The sequence below is a fragment of the Nannospalax galili genome, unplaced genomic scaffold (genome assembly GCF_000622305.1).
Source record: "Nannospalax galili isolate Female #2095 unplaced genomic scaffold, S.galili_v1.0 scaffold206, whole genome shotgun sequence".
NCBI lineage: Eukaryota > Metazoa > Chordata > Mammalia > Rodentia > Spalacidae > Nannospalax > Nannospalax galili.
The window spans coordinates 136,399-148,327 of NW_008358101.1; the positions used below are offsets into that span (position 1 = coordinate 136,399).

The 11,929-nt window shown below is 38.7% G+C and overlaps 1 pseudogene; it reads left to right on the forward strand.

The window, feature by feature from the left end:
- The window catches only part of LOC103752505, a 113,478-nt pseudogene extending 111,840 nt beyond the window's left edge, over window positions 1-1,638 (forward strand).
- The last annotated feature ends 10,291 nt before the right edge of the window (window positions 1,639-11,929 follow it).

The window sequence follows — 11,929 nt, forward strand, 5'->3', positions numbered from 1 at the left end:
CGCTTGAGAGACTCCCTCATTTCTCATGTAATTGCTAAGAAACTTTGGCATTACTCTGTAATCATACAAGTGTAACCTCTTAATTGATTTATAACTTGCTATATAGAATTGTGGTGTTACTATGGAATTTACTCTGTGATCAATTGGTGTGGTGTTATTGTGATATTCGTTCTGTTAATTGAATTGCTCTACTTCAATGGATTTGTCCCTGCCAACTTCCCCCTCTCCTCACTGTAAAAACTTTGTGTAGATGTTCATTAAATGAGACTTGATCAGAAAGCCTGTCTTGTCTCCATTCTTCGCATCTCTTGTCCCTTTCCGTCCCCTCTCCTCCCTCCAGATACCCACGTTGACTGTCCTGAGGGTCGGGACAGAAAACAAGCAGCAACCAGTGTCAGGACCTGAAAGCCAGGTATGAAAAAGCCAGTTATGACATAAAAACAAAGCATGAAGAAATTCTGCAGCGCCTAGAGAAGTTGCCGATGGACACGGAGACGCTGAAGGCTGCTCAGGAGGCAGAGGCTTTGGTGCATGATATGGGGAAACCGAAAGCACAGGCCAACAAAGCCACAGCTGCTCAGACTGCAGATGCCATGCAGATCATGGAACAGATGACCAAAGAGAAGACCGAAACACTGGCCTCTTTGGAAGACTTGACCAAGCAAACAAAAGCAAAAGTACAGAATGAATTGGACACACTTAAAGAAAACAACATGAAAAATGTGGAAGAGCTGAACAAATGAAAAGAACTTTTGACTGTAGAAAATCAAAAAATAGAAGAATTCAAGAAAGAGATAGAAAGCCTAAAGCAGGCAGCAAGAGCAGAAGTCCCAGCAGCTTTCACCATTGCAAGAAGAACACGCCAAACTTGTCGAGGAGCTGGGGAGAAGCCGGAATGATGTCACAGGTCATCAAAAGCTGGAAGAAGAAAGATCTGTACTCAATAATCAGTTGCTAGAAATGAAATCAAGAGAAGCCAAGTATATAAAAGGCACCAATGAAGAAAAAGCTTCCTTGCAGAAATCCATCAGTATTCCTAGTGCCTTACGGTGAAAGACGCAGAGCTTTAAAAGCTGAGGAATGAGGTCACAGTGCTCTGGGGAGAAAACGCACCTGCCAAGTCCTTGGATTCAGTTGTTCGGACACTGGAGTCTGATAAGGTGAAGCTTAAGCTCAAGGTAAAGAACTTGGAGATTCAGCTCAAAGAAAACAAGATGCAACTCAGCAGTTCCTCAGGTAATACTTATACTTAGGCAGAAGAGGATGAAAGAGCCCAGGAGAGTCAGATTGATTGCCTCCATTTAATAATAGTGGATCTTCAAAGAAAGAATCAAGACCTCAAGATAAGGGTGGAGATAATGTCTGAAGCCACACTCAATTGCAATGGGGACGATCTGCACAGTTACAACAGTGATAATGAGGAGAAACAATCCAAGAAGAAGTCCCGTCTCTTTTGTGACATTTGTGACTGCTTTTGATCTCCACGACACAGAGGACTGCCCCACCCAGGCACAGATGTCCTAAGACCCTCCGCATTCCACATACCATGGCAGCCGAAGCAAGGAGTGGCCATATTGTGAAATCTGTGAGATGTTTGGGCACTGGGCAACCAACTGCAACGATGATGAGACCTTCTGATGAGGCCTCAGAGCAGAGCTGGCTCTCCTAGGCACTGACCTCTCAGTAGCTACCACCAGCATTGTGCACGCCACTTCAGAACTCAGTATTTTTGACCCCATCAGCAAATCTAAGAAAGCATTATGATCTTTAATAAATTTCCCTTTCATTTCCCCTTATAAGTTAGAATAATAAATATTTTGTAGGCGAGCTTTCATAAGACATTGCACCAGGTGCTGTTACTTTTGTTGTCCCTGAAGAAACCTCATGGAATAAGCCCAATCCTGACAAGATCTTATTTAAGAAACTTTAAATTATTCTGTTACTTTTCGTATTTACACTAAAATATTTCTGGGCTGTATTTGTATACTTGGATTTTTGGGGGGAGGGGGGTTTAGCTTTGACACTGGAATGAGTTGCAAAAAATGTACCACTGCATTTTCTTGTTCAGTTATTTCTTCTTGAATTCGCAAGCTTTTGGCACACCTGCCATCTGTAGTATCTCTTCAGGCTTGGCAGTACTTAGGTGAGGTTGCAAACATGAAACAGGTCAAGAAAGAGGAGCCCCAGATGGCTGTGGAGGGATGTTTTATAATCTATATGCTGCACCACATGATGAGACCTTCTGATGAGGCCTCAGAGCAGAGCTGGCTCTCCTAGGCACTGACCTCTCAGTAGCTACCACCAGCATTGTGCACGCCACTTCAGAACTCAGTATTTTTGACCCCATCAGCAAATCTAAGAAAGCATTATGATCTTTAATAAATTTCCCTTTCATTTCCCCTTATAAGTTAGAATAATAAATGTTTTGTAGGTGAGCTTTCATTTTAAGACATTGCATCAGGTGCTGTTACTTTGGTTGGCCCAGAAGAAACCCCATAGAATAAGCCCAAACATGACAAGATCTCATTTAAGAAACTTTAAATTGTGCTGTTATTTTTCATATTTGCACTAAAGTATTTTTGGGCTGTATCTGTATACTTAGATTTTTCTGGTTTAGCTTTGACACTGGAATGAGTTGCAAAAAAATGTACCACTTTGCATTTTCCTGTGCTCAATTATTTCTTCTGGAATTCACAAGCTCTTGGCACACCTGGCATCTGTGGTAATCCTTCAGGCTTGGCAGTACTGAGGTGAGGTTGCAAACATGAAACAGGCCAAGGAAGGGAAGCCCCAGACTACTGTGGAGGAATGTTTTATAATCTATATGCTGTACCACATACTTGACTGGGGAGTTTTCTTTATTGGTTTTACATAATTTCAGCCTCTATATATTGTATGTATATATTTTTAAGAAATCTATATTTTGGGAAAAAATATTGCATCTTCTTTTCAGATTTTTACCTTTATGAAAAAGAAAACACCTAATAGGATCACCAGGATATGACAGACTAGGCTCTGCTTTGCTCTCATTTTGCTTCTTAACTCATGCTAAGTAGCCAGAAAAGCTCTTTCCAGTTCTTTTTCCTTTCTTTAAGACAACCTAGCCGTAAATTAAGCCACTAGAACACACGGAAACCAATGTGTAATCCTCCATTATAAATTGTTTTTACTGTACTTTTATGAATGTACAATGAAAAAGTCAACATTAATAATTTTGAATTTTCTCATTACAAAAAGATAAAACTAAGAGCCTCAACCACCAGAAGTGTATCTACTAGTCTGTCTTCACTTGAATGTCTTCTAGAACATGTAAAAGGTGATAACGTGTACTTTCCATGCTATGTGTATAGTAAGAACCTCCACAACTGTAAATAAGCCTTTAATGGGTTTCTCCCTCAATTAGCAACTATGCTTGACAAGTGAACATTAAATGAATCTGTTATCAGCTGATATTTCTTGTTAATAAAGCAACAGAAAGTGTTTCACACAAAAATATGTAAAGCAGTATTAAAATCTGAGCAAACAAATGTTCTGTATCTACTTAAAAAACAAACAAAAAAACAAAAAAATTAAATACTTCAAAAAAATAAACAAATATGAAAATAACTTCAAATACAAGTAATTATCTCATTCTTAAGTATTTATAATCTAGACTACTTTCCAGATATCTTATTATGCTTAATGGAAAAAAATATTTTTTTTTTATAATTTTTAAATTTAATAACCATATGATTAGAAGAAACATTTCATTACAGCTTTAACATATTCAGTAACAATTTTCACAACAGGATACATCTCTTTCAAAAGTGGCTGTAAGTTTTTAGGATCACAGTTGAATTAATACAGTCATACAGTGTTGAACTCAGTATAAACCCTGCAAGACATAAAACTGAATGAATTTTTAACCTTTAAAGATCTCCATTTCATTTTAAAATACACTGTTCCCTACATTTTATTTAGTGCTACTAATGCTTAGATGTTTGCACATGTGTCTTTAATCTCTATGTATCTGATTATTACTAGTCAAGAGTCGGTTACTCTCAGATCCTTGACACCTGAGTATGAATACAAAGTCATCAGGTAGATATCAATGGTAATGTTTATCACCTCTACTAATTAACAAGAAATAAATTTTTATGCTTCTTCCTCAAATATGTCTTTTTTATTAATTTGTTGATTTTTTTGTGGGTATATCATACAAAACATCCCAAACAATCTTATTCATCTACATACCCACTTCCCAAATGGCATCCTCCCATAGCCTCCCACACCAGCACTGGAGCCCATATTATCTGTCATCCCTGTTACTGTCCACTGTGTTGTTGACACCCCCAGCCATTCCCCAGTGCTTGTTCATCTGCTGAATCTAGTCAGCCTATCTAGAGATCCTTATTTTAGGAAGCTCAGCTCTTCCTCATCTAGCAGCAATCAGTTTTCAATATTCCTTCAGATAAGACTGGGATCTGCTGTTCTTTTACCAGTTCTATGCTAGGTTACTATCTGGGAGTTTCTTGGGCTACCCTGGCCAACAGCTTGAAATAATGTATCTCCTATCTGGCACTGTTGCTTGTTATATAGCCTTTAGCTATACATATGGACTCTTAAAAAATTATATTGACCCCGTAAATCTTTGGCTATACTTTCCTTTTGGCTGTTTAAGACAATACAATGAGCCCAGATAAGCCAATTTACTTTTGCTCTTAAGGTCATTTGAGGATCTGTTCCTCAGGAGTAACGTGGGCTTTGTCGGAGCTCCTGGCTCCATTCTTTTACCAGTTCCGTCTATGTGAAGATAAGCCAAAGGTCCTGCTCAACCATGGCTGGCTTCACTTGGAAGCAAAGATGAAAAGTTTCCTCTGTTTTGACCTTCCTATCTGAAGACTGGACACTGGTTCAAGTCTATCTGGTGAGTTCTCCATGGCTTCCTTGATCAAGAGGAAAGGTGACTCACCACAGTTACAGGACATTTTGTGAAATGCTTATAGTCCCCTGGAACTTAATCGACCTAGGAGGGAAAGGAGCAAAAAGTATTCTTTATGTCCCTCTGACCAAATTAGTATAGGCCTCATAGTATGACAATTAAACATCCAAGAAGGTTAGTTCCAATCAGTCTGGTACTTTTAATTACCATGTGTCATATAGAAAAAGCTTGGGCCAAAACCAAACGCTCTCAGGTAAACCTTGGCTAGACATATATTAAATTCTTTGATTTAGCTTTATATATATTTTGTCAGTAGGTTGTTGGACTAATATAGTTCTCTCTGGTTTTTTAAAACTAGCTAGGCATTATTAATCTCTCACAATGTCTAACCCTTCCTCCATGATTTCTGCATTTAAGGTGCCCCCATTTTTCCCATTTCTCCCTTAATATTACCCTTATCCTGTGGTCCCACCTCTCTTGAGCTCCTTCTTTGCCTTTATCCCCTAGGTTCCTTGTATAACCATCCCTCCCCCTTCCCCTTAAAATAACCTGAGTTTTATCCATATTTCCTTTATTAACACCTGTTTCCTACTGTTCTCTTTCAGATTCTTTCTTTTCCTTTACCTCCCTGGTTCCTTTTCATTGTCCTGGTTCCTGCAGTTATGTCTGGTATATAATCATTTATCAGGATTTGGTGCTAGGATCCACAAATGAGGGAGAGCATATGTCATTTTTTTTGTTGTTTGTGGTTTTTTTCTGAGTCTGTGTTACTTAACATAACAGTTTCTAGTTCCATCCATTTACCTGCAAATTTCATGATTTCATCTTTCTTTACTACTGAGTAAAACTCCATCTTATAAATGAACCACATTTTCATTATCCACTCATTAGTTGAGGGATACTTAGGTTGCTTCCATTTCTTAGCTATTATGAATAGAGCAGCAACAAACATGGATGCACAAGTGTCTCTGCAATAGGATGAGTTCCCTGGATATATGCCAAGGAGTGGTATAACTGGGTTCAATGGTAGATTCATTCGCAGTTTTTTAAGAGCTTATACTGCTTCCATAGGGGTTGAACAAGTTTGCAGCCCCACCAGTAGTGGGTGAACATTCCCCTTTCCCCACATCCTCTCCAACATTTGGTACAATTTGTTCTGTTGATCTTAGCCAATCTAAGGTAAGATGAAATCTTAAAGTGGTTTTAATTTGCATTTCCCTAATTACTAGTGATGTTGAACACACTTTAAGATGCTTCTTAGCCATCTTTACTCTTCTTTTAAGAACTCTCTCTTCAGTTCCTTAGCCCATCTTTTAGTTGTGCTACTTCATTTCTTGATACATTGTTTTTTGAGTTCCTTGTATACTCTGGATGTTAAACCTCTCTCAGAATGTGTTGCTGGTTAAGATTTTCTCCCAATGTGTGGGTTTTCTCTTCAGTTTCTTGGTTGCTTCTTTTGATGTACAGAAGCTTTTTAGTTTAATGTGGTCACATTTGTTGATTCTTGACCTTGTTTCCTGGGCAATTGATGTCCAATTTAGAAAAACCTTTCCTATCCCTATATCTTGTGGGTTATTGCCAATGTTTTCTTCTAACAGTTTTAGAGTTTCAAGCTTCACATTGAGGTATTTGATCCACTTGGAGTTGACTTTTGTGCAAGGTGAAAGATGGGGGTTTAATTTCATTCTTCTATAGGTGGAGATCCAGTTTTGCCAGCACCATTTGCTGAACATGCTGTCCTTGCTCCAGTGAATGTTCTTGGCCCCTTTGTCAAATATCAGGTGGCTGAGCTGCATGTACTCATATTTAGTTTTTCAATTTTGTTCTGTTGATCTATGAGTCTATTTTTGTGCCAATACCATGTGTTTTTATCACTATAGCTCTGTAATATAGTTTAATATCTGGTATAGTAATACTCCCAGGATTGCTCTCAGTGCTCAGGTTTGCTTTGGCTATCCAAGGTCTTTTGTGCTTCCATATGTATCTTAGGATGTTTGTTTCCAATTCTGTGAAAATGTCATAGGAATTTTGATTGGCATTGCATTGAATCTATAAATAGCTTTTGGTAGGATGGTCATTTTCACAATACTAATTCTTCCAATCCATGAGCATGAAAAGTTCTTCTATCTTCTGATTTTTTCCTCAATTTCTTTCTTTAAAGATTTATATTTTTCATTGTAGAGGTCTTTGATGTCTTTGGTCAGGTTTCTTCTGAGATATTTATTTATTTATTTATTTATTTATTTATTGCAGCTATTGTGAAGGGGAGTGTTTCCATGTGCTCTTTCTCTGATTACTTGTTATTTGTATATAAAAAGGCTACAGATTTTTGTAGATTAATTTTGTGACTTGCCACTTTACTGAATGTGTTAATAATTTCTAGGTGTTTTCTGGTGGAATTTTTGGCATCCCTTAGATATATTATCATATCATCTGCAAAGGGAAATTTGATCTCTTCTTTTCCAATTATTACTCCTTTAATTCCCTTCTCTTGTCTTATTGCTGTTGGAAGAGTTTCAAGCACTATGTTATAGAAGAGTGGAGATAGTGGACAGCATTGTCTAGTTCCTGATTTTGATGTGAATGCTTCTAGTTTTTCTCCATTTAGAATGATGTTGGCTGTGGGTTTGTTAATTATGTTGAGGTATGCTCCTTCCAGTCCAATTTCCTCTAGGATTTGAACATAAATGCATTTTGAAATTTGTTAAAGGCTGTCTCTGCATCTATTGAGATGATGATGTGCTTCTTGTCTTTGAGGCCATTTATATGATTTATGATGTTTATTGACTTACGCATATTGACCCATCCCTGAATCTTGGAATAAAGCGAAGTTGATCATGGCGGATGCTCTTTTTGATGTGGGTCTGTATGCAGTTTGCAAGTATCTTGTTGAGAATTTTTGCATTTATGTTCATTGAGGATATGGATCTATAGTTTTCTTTTTTAGTTGTATCTTTACCTGGCTTTTGTATTAGAGTAGTGCTGGCTTCATAGAAGGAATTTGGAAGTTCTCCCTCCATTTCTATCTTTTTGAATAAATTAAGTAGTGTGCTGTGGAGAGTTTCTTTTCTGGTCCTGTCTATTTGGTATTCTATATGCTTCTTGTATTTGTATGGGCATGTCTTTCTTCAATTTTGGGAAATTTTCTTCTACAATCCTGTTGAAGATCTTAACCATACCATTATCTTCAGATTCTTCTCCTTCCTCTATGCTTATGATTCATAAGTTTGTTTTTATCATAGAGTCACTATTCTTGCATATTCCATTCTTGTGTTTTCTTAAGTTTTTCATAATCTTTGCTTGAGTGGTCTAATTCATCCACTTTATCTTCCCATCTTGATATTCTGTTTTCTATTTCATTCATCCTATTGGTGAGGCTTTCTCCTGTCATTGCTAACTGGCTTAGTGAGTGATTCACATCCTTCTTTTCAGCTTGAGTATTCTTCAATATTTCTCTTTTATGAATTCATTCAAAAGTTTATCCCTATCTTCCTTCAGTTCCTTAATTTCTTTGTGTTTTCTTCAAATTCACTGAATTTTTTTTATCATGCTTATTGTTCTTTTGAGTTCAATGTCCTGTGTTATCTCTAGGGGTTCACACTATACTCCTCTAGAGGATATTTGTCCTTGGTAGGGATATATTATTTTGGTTTTTCATGTCATTATTTTTTCTCTGTGACTTTGACATGTGGATTTCTTTTGTAGTTTCTGATTCTTGTGTGAGATTCAAACCTTCAAGTTTAGGTCGGCTTCTTTTTGTAAACTTTATGTGCCTTTGTGTTTTACTTTTGGGGCATGAAGAGCTGGTTGGTCTAAGCTTCAGGCTCTTTTGATTTTATCTTCGAATGGCCTATTTGCTTTTGTCTTCAGGGGTTCCCACAGAGGCCCAAGTGAGATGAGGCTCAGATGCTCTCAGTCTTTCTACAAAGGTCTGGATCCCTCCAGGAAAGATGCTGCCCTCAGGAATTTGGGGGCTGGGCTTACCTGGGAGCAGGGCCAAAGAAAGACGCTGGTCTCAGGAAGCTGGTGGCTGTGTCACCCATAGATACAAAGAGAGGTGGGGGAGGGAAGAGGCTCAGAGGGCTCCTGGGGACTCCTGGGACTAATTAGGTTGGTCTGGATGCAAAGGAACAGGAATCAGTGGGGATTCCGGGCCTAGAGGTCAGTCCAGGAGTCTGTGGTTCCAGGACAAGAAATGGGCCAGTGCCTCACTTAGAGGGGAACTGGGAGGGTAAATGATGCTGGAGAGTAAAGGCATGATGGGCTCCACTGGACTTACCCAAGAAAGGTGTTGGCACCACAATGCCAGAGGTTGTGCAGCCCAGGAAGCAAAGGGACATGAGGGCAGGACCAGGCCTAGAGGGCTCTTGGGGACTGCTGGGAGGAACTGAGTTGGTCTGGATACAAAGGACCAGGAAGCAGTGTGGATTTGGGCCGAGAGGTTAGCCCTGGTGTTTGGGGTGCCAAGATAAGAAATGAGCCAGTACACAGGCTAGGAGGAGAAAGGCTGTGGGGGAGATGGGAGGGTGAAAGAGGCTGGGGAAGTCAAGGTGAGGTGCACTCTACTTACCCAGGAAAGGTGCTGGCACCAGAGAGCCAGAGGCTGTGCAGCCGAGGGAAGTAAAGCTATATTTATCATTTTAACATTATTGACTGAAAATTCCCTGCTAACCTGTAATAAAATATCAGACAATACTGATGGTATACTTAAGCGTGTGCCTGTATACAAGGACACATGATACCTATAGAAAGAAAATACCAATGCAAGGACAATTAAGGGCAATGACTTTATTTTTATATTTTATTTGTTTGTTTTATGTGTACGAGTGTATTGCCTGTATGTATGTAAGTGCACCTGTGTCATACAGTGTGAACAGAAGTCAGAAGAGATGTCGGATTCCCCTTAAACTGGAGTTATAGATGGTTGTTATTGGCTAGGTGGGTGCTAGGAATTGAACACAGTCCTCTGGAAGAGGACGCAATGCTTTAACCCCTTAGTGATATTTCTAGCCTTGTCTCCTACTTTTTAAACTTGAGAATATTTTTAAACTTCTCTTTTACTCCTTTAAGAACTGACATCTGTATTATGTCATCACTGTGTTTGTAAAATGGCAACGATATTACCAACTCATACAAGTTAAGTAGTCATTGTAAAGCTCTTCTTATTTCAATGAGACAAATTGTTCAGTCCTCTTACACTTGTATGTAAAAAGCCAAGCACATTGACTTCTCTTTTGGTCATTTTGTCCATACATTCACTGAGAAATGTAGAGGAACTAAGATAATATCTGCCTTCTACTTTTTACTAACTTTTGTTTGGATTATTTATATTTATGTGTGGAAGTGTTTTGCCCGCAGGTATTTAAGTGTACCTGTATTGTGCAAAACCCACAGATGCCATAAGAAGGTGTCAGATCCCCTGGAACTGGAGTTACAGATGGTTGTCAGCTGCCATGTGGGTGCTGGAACTGAACCCAGGTCGTCTGCAAGAGCAGTAAATGCTCTTAAATGCTGAGCCATCTCTCCAACCCAGGAACAACTTTTTTTAAAATTATTTTTAGTGCTGGTCAGATGGCTCAGCATTTAAGAGCACTGGCTGCTCTTGCAGAGGATCCAGTTTTTAGACCCAACACCCACATGGCAGCTAACAACTGTTTGTAACTCCAGTTTCAGGGGATCCAAGGCTCTCTTCTGACTTCCACAGGCATTGTGTCACATGGATGCACTTACATGCATGCATTTAAAACACTCATACACATGAAATAGAATAAAAATAATTTTTAAAAATTATATATATTTTATGAGTATGAGTGTTCTCCTGCATGTATGTGGGTATACAAAGTAACCGGTGCGTGCAGTGGTCAAAAGAAGGCACTGGATACCCTAGAACTGGAATTATGGACGGTTGTTAGCTGCCATGTGCTGCTGGGAATTGAGCCCAGGAAGAACTCTGCAAGAGCAGACAAGGATCTGCTGGACCATCCCTCCAGTCTCATGAGAAATGATTTTGTTAAACAAGAACTACTTATTATATATGGAGTACGGTTTCGGCTATATGATAAGGATATAAATATTATGTTGTCTTCTTCCTCTACTAATTTAAAGGCAATATAGATTTTCATATTGGAGTAATTAATTAATAATTAAAAGGTAAGTGAAAACTTGAAACTGATAAATTTGGAAACTGAAAGCAAAATGAAAGCACAGAGAGCAAAGAGGAAAGAATAGAAGGTTTAAAAAATAGCAGGAGGGGCTGGAGAGATGGCTCAGCGATTAAGAGCACTGGCTGTTCTTGCAGGAGAGCTGAGTGCAAATCCCAGCACTCACATGGCAGCTAACAACTGTCTGGTAACTCCAGTTCCAGGGGATCCAACAGACTCTTCTGTCGTCACTGGGCATTGTGGTGCACTTCCTTACATGCCGGCAATACATGCATACACATGGCAGGAGATAATAAAACATATTTCACACTAATTGCCAAGAGAATAGAGGTGGAATTCATAAGAAATAATTGAATTACTAATGTAGAAAATGACAATTTATTTCTTCCTGACTGAGGAATCTTATATTCTCATAGCACTTGGAAACTTTTGGCACTTTGTCTCCTTAACCTGCTAGTTTAGGGAAAAACAAACAAACAAACAAAAAACCTTGGATCCCCTAACAGTTCTTGAATTCTTTTGTTTATTTTGAATATAATACTAGCCAATTTATTTACACGACAAATATAATTGTCTGAATGCTTGCCCTTCAGTTTATCAGCAAACAATGTGCCAACTATGCAATTGGAAAACATGTGGCAGAGATATATCATTATGTTCAGTCTACTTCTGGATGGGCCTGGAGCGATGGCTTAACGGGCTCATGGTACTTATTAGTTTTACAGAAGACCCACCAATAATTCCAGTTCCAGAGAATATGATGGCCTTTTCTGGCCTTACCAGGCATCTGCACATACATATTCCCATAAACTCATGCAGACACATATACACAAGTTATATATATATA